We start from the raw sequence: 12766 nt of genomic DNA, 5'->3' as shown, positions 1-12766 counted from the left end.
AAGTGTTTGCCATTGAAACAGGTTGCAAATACCTTGGGTAGAATGAACTCAAATGATAATATACTTGAGCAGCTCTCTCAGGTTCTGTTCCTGTTCTAAATGAACCAGACAAATGAACCTCCTCCTTGAACTCAGCGTGAGCAGGATCAGCGCCAAAGCATTAACAAGCATTTTCTCAGTTGGATTATCTATCTCTGAAAAATAATTGCTCCTCATGGTCTTGCAAACAAACAAGCCATTTCTGGAGGATTTACACTCAGTTAACTCCAGTTTACAGAACTTCCTGCAAACACTCTAACCTTCTGAGTATGTGCATGCAATCAAGTTTCAGTTTCCCCATTAACCTCTACGGCAGACATTTAATCCAGGATCATACCTCTGTTCCTCCTACTTCAATAAATCAAACTCCACTCTCACTCCAAGAGTTTTGTGTTGTGGACAGGTCCAAAAAATCAACATTGCTCTGACATAGATTTGGGGATAAAGATTTTCCATATCCTGAGATATGGATCCTGAGACCAGCCTTGCAAAGGACCCTGGGGGTGCTGGAGGGTGCAAAGCTGGACATGAGCCAGCATCATGCTTTGCCAGCCCAGACCTATCCTGAGCTGATCCTCAGCAGTGTGGGCAGCAGGGGCAGGCAGGGGATTCTGCCCCTCTGCTGAGATCCCACCTGCAGCGCTGAGGCCAGGCTCTGGAGTCCTCAGCACAACACAGACCCAGACCTGCTGGAGCAGAGCCAGAGGAGGCCACAGCAATGCTGGGAGGACTGGAAGCCCTCGCTATGATGTCAGCCTGAGAGAGTTGGGGATGTTCAGCCTGGAGAAGAGAAGGCTCCAGGGAGATCTTCTGGTGGCTTCTCAGTAATTAAAAGGGCTAACTAGAAAGCTGGGGGCAGAGTTTTTAGCAGGGCCTGTTGTGACAGAGCAAACTAAAAGAGGGAGATTCAGGCTAGAGAGAAAGAAGAAATGTTTTTTAACATTGAAGGTGGTGAGAGTCTGGTCCAGGTTGCCCAGAGAGGTGCAAGATGTCCCATCCCTGGAACTATTCCAGGTCAGGCTGTTTGGGACTCTGAGCAACCTGCTCTGGTTGCAGATGTCCCTGCTTTCTTCAGGGAAATTGGACTAGATGACCTTGAAAGGCCCCTTCCAACCCAAACCTGTCTACAATTCTATGCTTCTGTTCATTTTAGAGCCCAGCTGAAATGGTTGGGCGAGTTTCTGTCAAAGTGGGATGATTTTCCTTTGGATTTTCACTTGTGAATTCCAAGCAGGAGTTGAAAGAAGAGAATCTGGCTTGCATCCTCCACATACACTGAAAACACACACACACACAAATGCACACCTTGGGTTCCCATCAGGTTCTGCAGAGAGTAATTTCACTGACAACACCATTGCAGCTGTGTATTAGTTTTAACGAAGCCATACACTGTGTGACAGATACTCCTCACTGTACTTCTACTGCCACTGGAAGTGCTGCTTTCTGTCACTTAATCCCTTACTCCTTCAGCTGTCTTCACAGTAGCAAACTAAACATTAAAGAGATGCCTTGCTTGTAGGAAAATAATTCAGCATATTCTCTTGAACAACACATGTGTCTGTGCATGTCATACACTTAGCAGCTGCTGTTTCCCTGAAGTGATTAAAGTGCTCAGATGTCTTCATGCAAGGAAACTACCCTGAAAACTTTAGCTTTAGCAGATGCCTCCCCCCAGATCTTTGAAGTTTGTGTCAAATAACTGTTCAGAACTATTTTCTGATCAGTGCAGAAGACATGTAACACAAGAATCAGCAGGACAGTTTATCCTGAACCATCTTTGCCTAAGAAGGCAATTCAAAAAAGGAAAACTGAGTGCCACTTCCCTTTTTGAGATTGCAGCCTGACAACTTTGGAGACAAAAACCACAGGAGAAATAGGAAAATGCCTTAAAATGCATAATTAAATAAGGTTTCTAATAGTTGTATACAACAGCAAATGTATCCTTACAAAACTGCATGTATTAACATTACCATAGAATCATAGAATTCTTAGGGTTGGAAGGGACCTCAGGGATCATCTAGTTCCAACCCCCCTGCCATGGGCAGGGACACCTCACACTAGATTGTAACAGGGTCCAAAACCAGACAGTTCCTTAAACATGTAGCAGTGTTGACAACAGAGAGAAGCCCTTCAGTATCAGGGTGGTGAGACACTGGGACAGGCTGCCCAGGGAGGTTGTGGATGCTTCCTCCCTGGGTTATTAAAGGCCGGGTTGGATGAAAGCTTGAGCAGCTGAGTCTAGCTGAGAAGCGTCCCTGTCCATGGCAAGAAGGTTGGGGGAGATGATCTCTAAGGTCCCCTCCAACCTATGCCATTCTATGGTTGAACACCTGATGGATCTTAAACATCTTCTCCCCTTCCAGAGGACAGTCTGACTTTGACTGACTACTACTAGGGTTAACTCTGCGTGCAGTGGAGCAGCGTCAGCACATACCCTCCATCCATGGACACTAGTCTGGCGCTCCACTGAGGTGAAGAGTAATAAAGACTAAATCAGAAAGCTTACTCCTCTGAAAATCAACTGTTGAAATCTTCTCTGCATTTATGACAGGTAGGTGACAGTATTTTTCCCTTTGGACATTCTAGTGATGATCAGAGGAACCTGAATAATGTGCTTATGCCTGTCCTTCACCCGGAACACTGCCACGTTAAACTCATTTTGGTGAGTGATCTCGTGAAACCCATAATATTTCCCCTGAAATGAGAGTGTGTGTACAAGTAGCCTCCTGTACTGCCAGGATAATCAATTTATCAAGAGCAATGCTAGCAGATGCTGGATAGCTTGAGGATAGCTGAAGCTATCAAAATTTGTCAAAAAAAAAAAAGAAGGAAAAACCAAACCCCTCCAACCTAAAACCCAAACCCCACACCAAAATCCAAGGGCATTCAGGCTGCCTTCTGCAGTGATTTGATAAAGCACCGAGCTGCACTGGGACACTGAACCTGATTACTGTGTGTGTCACTAATCCTTCAAGTTTAGCACCTTATTTGTGTCGGTGATCTGTCAGAGGACAGCAGAGCTGTAAGGGCACACGAGGAGCCCAGTGCTGGAGAAGAGGAGGCTCAGGGGAGAACTTATTGCTCTCTACAATTACCTGAAGAGAGGTTGTAGCCAGGTGAGGATTGGTCTCTTCTCCCAGGCAACAGCACCAGAACAAGAGGACACAATCTCAAGCTGCACCAGGGGAGGTTTAGGCTGGAGGTGAGGAGAAAGTTCTTCACAGAAAGAGTTGTTTGCCATGGGAATGTGCTGCCCAGGGAGGTGGTGGAGTCATTGTCCCTGGAGGTGTTCAAAAAAGGATTGGATGTGGCACTTGAAGCCATGGTTTAGTAATCATGAGGTGTTGGATGACAGGTTGGATTTGATGATCTTTGAGGTATTTTCCTGCATTAAGAACAGTGTGGCCAGCAGGAGCAGGGAGGTCATTCTGCCCCTGTACACTACACTGGTTAGGCCACACCTCGAGTACTGTGTCCAGTTCTGGGCCCCTCAGTTTAGGAAGTATGTTGACTTGCTGGAACGAGTCCAGAGAAGGGCAACGAAGTTAGTGAGGGGCTTGGAACACAAGCCCTATGAGGAGAGACTGAGGGAGCTGGGGCTGCTTAGCCTGGAGAGGAGGAGACTCAGGGGTGACCTTATTGCTCTCTACAACTACCTGAAGGGTGGTTGTAAACAGGCAGAGGTTGGTCTCTTCTCCCAGGCAGCCAGCACCAGAACAAGAGGACACAGTCTCAGGCTGCACCAGGGGAAGTTCAGGCTGGAGGTCAGGAGGAAGTTTTACCCAGAGAGAGTGATTGCCCATTGGAATGGATTGCCCGGGGAGGTGGTGGAGTCGCCGTCACTGGAGGTGTTCAGGAGGAGACTTGACAGCGTGCTTGGTGCCATGGGTTAGTTGATTGGGTGGTGTTGGGTGATAGGTTGGACGCGATGATCTTGAAGGTCTCTTCCAACCTGGTTTATTCTATTCTATTCTATTCCAACCTTATTGATTCTATGATACAGAACAACAGTTCTGGGCTGTAAGGCACAGTGGAGAACAGGCGATGTCTAAGCAAACACTTTGTCTAAAAGAACACTCAAATGTTAACAGACATAGTCTTAATGCTCTGCTTAGAACAGCTCCATAGACACATCATTTTGAGTGGCTGAGCAAGGCCTTTGCCTGAGACAGGCCACTGCTGAGTGTGGGAGGACTGTAAAAAAACCTATATTAATAAAACAAAGCTCTTTTCCATCTTTTCAGTCTTCTCTGTTGCTTTTGGTATACAGAGCAGCAGGACGTGAGCCACCCAAAGAATGCGCTTGAGCAGTCCTCCCATCTGATAATTTCCTTTGCAGGTTTGCTTCCTCCCACTGTACAGAAGAATCCAATTTCCAAAGCTACAGGCAGCCCATTTAAACCACATCTTTCCATTCTGAACGCACACGACTTGCAGTTCGTGTTTCGAGGACATGCAATTATGTTTCAGCCTCGTAAGGCAAAGGCTCAGCACACTCCATGAAAACCTGGTACCATGCCCTAAGTTTACACTTGCAACAGCAATCTCTTTATGAAATGTTGATTTTACAGTGCTGGAGATGCCACACACTATGCACAACCCTTCCTCCAAAACCAGACCAAAGCAAAAAAAGCCTCTAAGAATCCAATCCTATTTTCCTTTTGTTCTACAACAGCGAATCCAGCATTAGACCATTTCATTTTTAAACAGCTCAGGCTTTCTTGAGTCAGTGTATTTGTGACAATGCATAAAGGAATTAACAAGAATTAAGATAATTTGCCCTGTTTGGATCAGTTTCTGATTTGTATGCACAGCCTCTATTGAGGGGACTAATTTGGAGAACAGCAGAGTGCAATTTCTTCCTCTTCGCAGAATGGCTTAGACTCAGCATGCAACCATTTCCCTATCAGTTTCCCGAGAGCTGTGTTTCCACAGAGTATATCCTTAATCTTCCCAGAACTCTCTGGGTCATTAACATGTTTATTTTATTCCCTAATATCTTCCCATTACCCATCAGACTCAAAGACTGGTTTAACCACTTGCTGTTTAAGAAAACCGAGTCCATTTCATACACCACGAGGCTAAAAATCAAGCATCAAGCAGCACCTAAAATTCCACGCAGCGCCAACTTAGGAAGTATTTTGGTGGTTTCCAGTAAAGCAAAAGAAAATCCTAGGCAGCTCAACTGCCACAGCAGCAGCAGCACACAGGATGTGTCCAGGCAGTTGTGTCAGCACAAAAAACTGCCCCAGGACGCTGACCACATACTGCAGCACTGTCAAGGAAAGTAAAGCATAGATCTTTTTCCCTATGGTCCCAACACTCCCTTCAACTCCAGGCACTTTTAAACTACATCCTTGTTTCAGGGACAGCTTCCAAGCACTTGTTGTTTGCTCATTTCTGCACTCTCAAGCAGGTATGCTTGCTTCATCTAACAGTTTCGTGTTCCCATCCGTGCAATTCCACAGCACAAGCCTCAGCATGCCTGCAGCATGCATTAAAACGTGGACCATGACATACTTGCAACTCTGAAAGCACAGAATCCTCCTGTGTGCCCATTACCCCTTGTGCTGCCACTGGGCACCCCTAAAAAGAGTCTGGCCCCATCCTCTTGTCCCCCACCCTATAGCTCTTGTTGAGCATTAAGAAGATCCCCTTTGGGGCTGCTCTTCTCCAGGCTCAACAGCCCCAGGTCTCTCAGTCTTTCAGAGATGTTCCAGTCCCCTCAACATCTTCACAGCTTCTACTGGACTCTCTCCAGTCTTCACAAACATTTGAATCACACATTCTAAACTGAGTTTGCCTGTTCTTAGCTGCTACAACTCAGACCATGCCCAGCACCTTGTTAAAACTCATAGCTTTCAGCACATGAAGCCACAGCGAAAACAGAGCCAAGGCACCTCATGCCAAGGTAGCAGCAGGAGCAGGACACCTTCCTCAGACTCATTCCTCACACCATGGCTGCTCAGTTACTGCAGCCAGCAAAAAGAACACATGAAGTGACACAGCTTGCTCGGGCTGACAGAACAGCGAAGGTGGCCACAGAAGAAACCACAAACTGCATTTGGCTTCAGGCTTATCAGTCGACAGCCAGGAGCAACTCCAACAGCTAAAGCAGGAGCGAAGCAATGAACTCAATTCTGTTGCTGCCTCCTCCCACAAATCTCTCACCAGCTCCTTAACAAAAAAAAATAATAAATTGAACAAAATCAACACTTTCCTAATAAATATAAATATTGAGAGAAGAGTTCTTCCTTCAAAGCAGAGCCAGAGTGAATATTAAGGTCAATCTGAAATTAGTCCAACTAGTTTACATTCCATCAGCGTGAGACTGTGTTTCCACTTCAGATAAAGAACATGGAAATCGACACACCACATTGATAAGCAACTAATTAGTCTGGTATTTGCTCTTCAGAATCAGCCAGCTTGTAATGCTTTAATAGAAAATACTGCAGGAAAGCGTATATTGAACAGCTGCAGAATAACACCTTCGACAGAAATTCTTCTAAGGCTGGGTAATTAGTTACCAACCTTGAAAACTTCAAACTTCAGATGTCTGAGGATTATTATAGAGGGTGAAGGAAAAGAAAAAAAAGCAGGCAGAAAATAAACTCTATTCAGCTACTGAAAACCACATTTGCTACTTCTTGAAGAAATGCTGTCGGAAAATGTGTTGCTAAGACGAGTTCTGAATGAGCTAAGGATCTGAAGGCCACCTCAAACACCATAAAATCCACAACTCCCAAACTTCCACAAATCACCAGAGCCACTTTCCTGATGTTTTGTTGTCCTGATCATTCACCTTTGTCACAGATTTGCCCCACCACATCCATGTCCCAAAACTGAAGGCAGTGCAGAAGATGTGCAAGGAGAACAAGGGGTCATAGAATCATAGAATGGTCCAGGCTAGAAGGGACCTCCAAAGGTCATCCAGACTGACCTCCCTGCAGCCAGCAGGGACATCCCAAACTAGAACAGGCTGCCCAGGGTCTCGTGGAGCCTCTCCTTGAATATCTCCAGGGAAGGGGCTTCAACCACCTCCCTCAAGCTGTCAGACCTGTGCAGTTCCCTTGGGTAAACACAAATGCAACTGACTGAGTTCCCTAACGAACAGAGAGACGTGTCCCTGCGTTCTAAAGTCAGAATGGCTCAAATCTATTACCCCACCACATACTAACAGCAGCATCATTTAGTCCCTTAGGACAGGCTTCGGGGACAGGCCAGACTTCCACAGCACTTGTTGCAGTACGTGCTGATGCATCTGTTTGTGGAGAAACATGGATTTATCTTCTTCTGCCCATATAGATTTTCTTCTATTTAATGAATAAGTCATTAGGATAACAACAGCCAAGTCCTATTTACTTACACCACAACAAGACCTTTCAAGGCTGATATTGTCTGATCTCAACATATTAACTCCAGAGCCTTATTTGTGATTTTCTTTGGGGGGGTTTGCCTCCCGTGGCTTGTGGATGGCACAAATAACATTTGTGTGCAGCACACACATGTGCATTGATTTTCTATGTCAAATAATGAAATAAAAAACAAATTCAGAATGTCTTTTTGCCTCACTTGAGGCTTCATTCAAAGTGGCCACCACTATTATTTGCAGCAACTGTCTGCCTGTGCTAATCTCCGCTTACAAGAAGAGCGTCCAGAGATTGAGGGATGCAGAATCACAGAATGTTAGGGGATGGAAAAGACCTCTAGAAATCATTGAGTCCAAAGCCCCTGCCAAAGCAGGATCACCTAGGACAGGAAACACAGGAATGCATCCAGGCAGACTTTGAAAGTCTCCAGAGGAGGAGACTCCACAACCTCTCTGGGCAGCCTGCCCCAGGGCTCCAGCAGCCCCACAGTAGGGAATTTTCTCCTCATATTGAGGTGGAACTTCCTGTGTTCCAGCTTATACCCATTGTCCTACTACTGGGCACCATAGGGGATTGGACGTGCCATGGTCTAGTCATGAGGTCTGTGGTGACAGATTGGCAACAAGGCTGGTGAGAGGCCTTGAACACAAGCCCTATGAGGAGAGGCTGAGGGAGCTGGGATTGTTTAGCCTGGAGAAGAGGAGGCTCAGGGGTGACCTCATTGCCCTCTACAACTACCTGACAGGTGGTTGTAGCCAGGAAGGGGTTGGCCTCTTCTCCCAGGCAAGCAGCACCAGAACAAGGGGACACAGTCTCAAGCTGCACCAGGGGAGGTTTAGACTCGAGGTGAGGAGGAAGTTCTTCACTGAGCGAGTCATTCGGCATTGGAACGGGTTGCCCAGGGAGGTGGTTGAGTCATCGACCCTGGAGGCGTTCAAGGGGAGATTGGACGTGGCACTTGGTGCCATGGTCTAGGCATGGGGTCTGTGTTGATAGGTTGGACTCGATGATCCTCGAGGTCCTTTCCAACCTAAGCGATACTGTGATACTGTGACTTGGTGATCTTTGAGGTCTCTTCCAACCTCGGTGATACTGTGATACCACTAAAAAGAGCCTGGCACCTTCATCTGGACACCCACCCCTCACATACTTATAGACATTAATCTAAGATTTATAGATAGATATATAGACAATATAAGATTTATAGACATTAATATAAGATCCCCCCTCAGCCTTCTCAAGACTAGACAGGCCCAGGTCTCTCAGTCTTTCTTCATAGTAGAAAAGTTCCAGGCCCTTCATCATCCTCACAGCTCTCTGTTAGACTCTCTCCAGTAGATCCCTGTCTCTCTGGAATTGGGGAGCCCAAAACTGGACACAGTATTCCAGGTCCCTACAACCTCTGTGCTCCAAATTCTCTGTTTATGTGCCTCTTCCCTACTTACTGGTATGTTCCATCAGGGCCATGCACAGAGTCCAAAGAGGACATCAAAGACAGTTATATCTGTTAAAAAAAATCCAATTACAGTTTTATTCCTCAGTGCTGCTACCAGAGAATTTCAAACCCAAGGGTCAGCCTTCCAGCTTTGCTTGTTAAAATGCAAGCTCATTTCAGCAGCTGGGCAAAAGGTTTCAGTGAGTATTGTGTCAGCAGTTCACAGGATCGAGTCTTTTTAATAAGCCCTAACACCATAATGAAAAAGGAGGTGATAATGCATCTGAAATGATTCAAACATCTGGGTGGCTCAGCTGCTTCTGCCTCTCATATGCCAGCTGCCTTCCTTGCCCCTTAAGGACAGAGTTTTTCTGCTTATTTCCACAACACTGAAAAACAAACAAAACATGAAACCACAAATCCCTGGTAGATTTCCTCTCAGCAAGGGTGATCCTACAGTCAGCAAAAATGCAGAAATCACTGATATTCCTACCCTTGCTTGCTATGAAATCTCTCTCAGAGAAGATAAAAACACACAGAGAACTGTACAAGCATCAGCAACAGCCCTCCCTTCCCACCAGCGTTCCGGGCAGCATCACCTTCCTGTGCCATGCTGCTCTGCAAACCCTTGTAAAGAATGTCACAGCAAATGCTCTGCATTGCTCTTGTTCCACTCATGCTGAAACAGGATCTTGGGAAAGAAATTTAAGTGCCCACCCTGCCATTAACTGCTAATAACTCCCTGCTAGACCATCTGGTGAAGAAAAAGATCACAGAGGTCCATGCCTCAGCTCCTTGTGAGATTCTGGCAGAGGGCTGCAGATGCCAGCTGAACTCCTGAACAGCTTTTGACTTACAGGAAACAAACAAGGCTGCTGTGGAGGGAAATTAGACAGGTTTGTAAGTAACCACCGTGAGAAAGGAATGGGCAAAAGGAGACTGTCAGCAGCAGGTTGAGGAATGTTCTCCTCCCTCTCTACTCTGCCCTAGAGAGGACACAGTTTAGAGTACTGGGGACAGTTCTGAGCTCCCCAGTTCAAGAGGGACAAGGAACTAGTGGACAGAGTCCATCTGAGGCTACAAAGATGCTGAGGGGCCTGGGAAGAAAGGCTGAGAGTCCTGGGGCTGTTGGAGAAGAACAGTCTGAGAGGGGAATCTGCTCAATGCTCAGCAAGAGCTGAAGGGTGAGGGGCAAGAAGATGGGGCCAGAGCCATGGTGCCCAGTGGCAGGACGAGGGGCAATGGGCACAAACTGGAACTCAAGAGGCACCATCTGAAAAGGAGGAAAAGCTTTGGTGAGAGGCTGCTGGAGCCCTGGTGTAGACTGCCAAGAGAGGTTGTAGAATCCTCTTCTCTGAAGAGATTCCAACCCCCCCTAGCCATTATGATCCTGGACAAGCTGCTGTGGGTGACTCTGCTTTAGTGGGGGGGGTTGGATTGGATGATCTCCAGAGGTTCCTTCCAACCTCCACCATGCTGGGATGCTGTGAAAGCCATATTTGAGTGGCTTTCCCAGCAACATGGACACTTTTCTTGTTTACAAATCATTCACTAACCTAGCCTGACACCTATGAATTTGTTTGGGCTCTCCAGCAGTCTGAATCCCGCACATGGCATTTTTCAGCTGTTGGGTTACTCACTGTTCATTTCTGCTCATCACAACATGTGCCTCTAAGCAACAAAAGCACAGTTTCTATTCCTGGATTGGATCACTGAGCCTGTTATAAGCAAGCAACAACTGCTTCCACAACAAATATTACACCATTTTTTTCAGGCAGGCTGTGGCATTCTCAGCAACAGCCATTTGCCCACATTTCTAAGCTGCTCACCCCCTAAGCCCCCTAAACCCCCAAATCTACTCACACTGTGACTAATATCCCAATATTTCTCTTGCTCTCCCCAGTTTGTTTTTCATTTGGCCTTGATCAAGAGAACAAGATCAACATCCTTAGGAATGTGTGTCGACACCAAGCTGTGTGGTGCAGCAGACACGCTGGAGGGAGGGCATCCATCCAGAGGGACCTTGGCAGGCTGGAGAGGTGAGCCCATGACAACTTCATGAGGTTCAACAAGACCAAGCGCAAGGTTCTGCATCTGGGTCAGGGCAATCCCAGGCACAAATATAGGCTGGGCAGGGACTGGCTTGAGAGCAGCCCTGAAGAAAAAGACTTGGAGGTGCTGGTGGATGAGAAGCTCAACATGAGCCACCAGTGTGCACTTGCAGCCCAGAAAGCAAATCAGACCCTGGGCTGCATCAAGGGAAGGGTGGCCAACAGGTTGAGAGAGGTGATTCTCCTCCTCTACTCCACTCTGGTAAGACCCCACCTGGAGTACTACATCCAGTTCTGAAGCCTCTCTTACAGGAAGGATCTGGAGGTGCTGGAAGGTGTCCAGAGAAGGGCCACGAGGATAAGCAGAGGACTGAAGCATCTCTCCTATGAGGACAGACTAAGGGAGTTGGGGCTGTTTAGTCTGGAGAAGAGAAGGCTCCTAGGAGACCTAATTGTTGCCATTCAGTATCTCTAAAGGGGGCCTACAAGAAAGCTGGGGAGGGACTTTTTAGGGTGTCAGGGAGGGATAGGATTGGGGAGAATGAAACAAAACTAGAAATGGGTAGATTCAGATTGGATGTGAGGAAGAGGTTCTTCCCCATAAGGGTGGTGAGAGACTGGAACAGGTTGCCCAGGGAAGTGGTGGAAGCCTCATGCCTGGAGGCTTATGCAGCCAAGCTGGATGTGGCTGTGAGCAACCTGCTGTAGTGTGAGGTGTCCCTGTCCATGGCAGGGGGGTTGGGACTGCATGATCCTTGAGGTCCCTTCCAACCCTAACAATTCTATGATTCTATGATCAGCCCAGGCAGGGTCTGACAGGAGTGACAGAGAGAGCATGGAAGCAGATTGTGAGCTGGCTACAGCAGCTTTGTAAGCTGGGGCAGTATTTGCAGAAGCCTGGGTTTTCCCAGCTCCTAAACCAGACTTTTCCTTTAGTGGCAGAGAGAAACACCTATATCCACTGATGCAGAGGGAAGACACACACAGCTACTGCATTTCCAGCACTCTCTGTGAACAGCAATGCCTTTGAAGGATTGTAAGAATGAAATAAAAAAGGCAGGAAGATTAATGTTGGTTTGGGTTTTTTTCCTTTTCTTTTAAATGTTGTGCATCTGGAAGATCTCAATCACCCTAAAAGGTTTTGTATTTTAACAGATTTTGGCTCTGAAATAGTGATAGCAAATATTTGATGCAGTAGTGCTCAGTGCCAAACTCCTTTCAGCACTCTGCTTGCCTCAAGTCCTGCTTTAGCCTTCCCTTCTGTTCTGATGCCTCTGTACCAATGTAGCCCATGTTGTCACTCTAGGACTACAAGCACCCTGATGCCTAAGACCCTACATAATTTTTCCCCTAAGGAGACATGGTCAAGCATGTCCTGGGCTGATTCCCAGAAATGTGGGCAGGAGAGGCAGGCAGAGAATTCTGCCCCTCTGCTGAGACCCCACCTGCAGTGCTGCAGCCAGCTCTGGACTCCTTAGCACAACAGAGACAGGGCATCAGTTGGAGCAGGGCAAGAGGAGGACTGGAAGCACTCTGCTGTGAGGCCAGGAGAGAGAGTTGGGATTGTTCAGCCTGGAGAACAGAAGGCTCCAGGGAGACTTTCTGGTGGGCTTTCAGTGCTTAAAGGGGCCAAGAAGGAGAAGAGATAGACTTTATAGCAGGGTCTGTTGTGACAGGACAAGGGGTGATGGTCTGAAATGAAGAGAGAGATTCAGACTAGAGAGAAAGAAGAACATTTTTACACTGAGGGTGGTGAAAGTCTGGCTCAGGTTGCCCAGAGAGATGGGAGATGTCCCATCCATGGAACCTTTTCAGGTCAGGCTGCTTGGGGCTCTGAGCAACTTGCTTTAGTTGCAGATGTCCCTGAGAAC

At 47.0% G+C, this 12766-nt stretch overlaps 1 protein-coding gene across 7 annotated transcripts in view; it reads right to left on the bottom strand.

Moving 5' to 3' along the window:
- Positions 1-12766, bottom strand: part of PTPRT (protein tyrosine phosphatase receptor type T) — a 460558-nt gene that overhangs the window by 307926 nt on the left and 139866 nt on the right. The window lies entirely within an intron of this gene.

This window comes from Melanerpes formicivorus, unplaced genomic scaffold (genome assembly GCF_026170545.1).
Source record: "Melanerpes formicivorus ecotype bairdi unplaced genomic scaffold, bMelFor1.0.p_v2 SCAF_19, whole genome shotgun sequence".
Lineage (NCBI taxonomy): Eukaryota > Metazoa > Chordata > Aves > Piciformes > Picidae > Melanerpes > Melanerpes formicivorus.
This window is presented reverse-complemented; position numbering and strand designations above follow the sequence as displayed.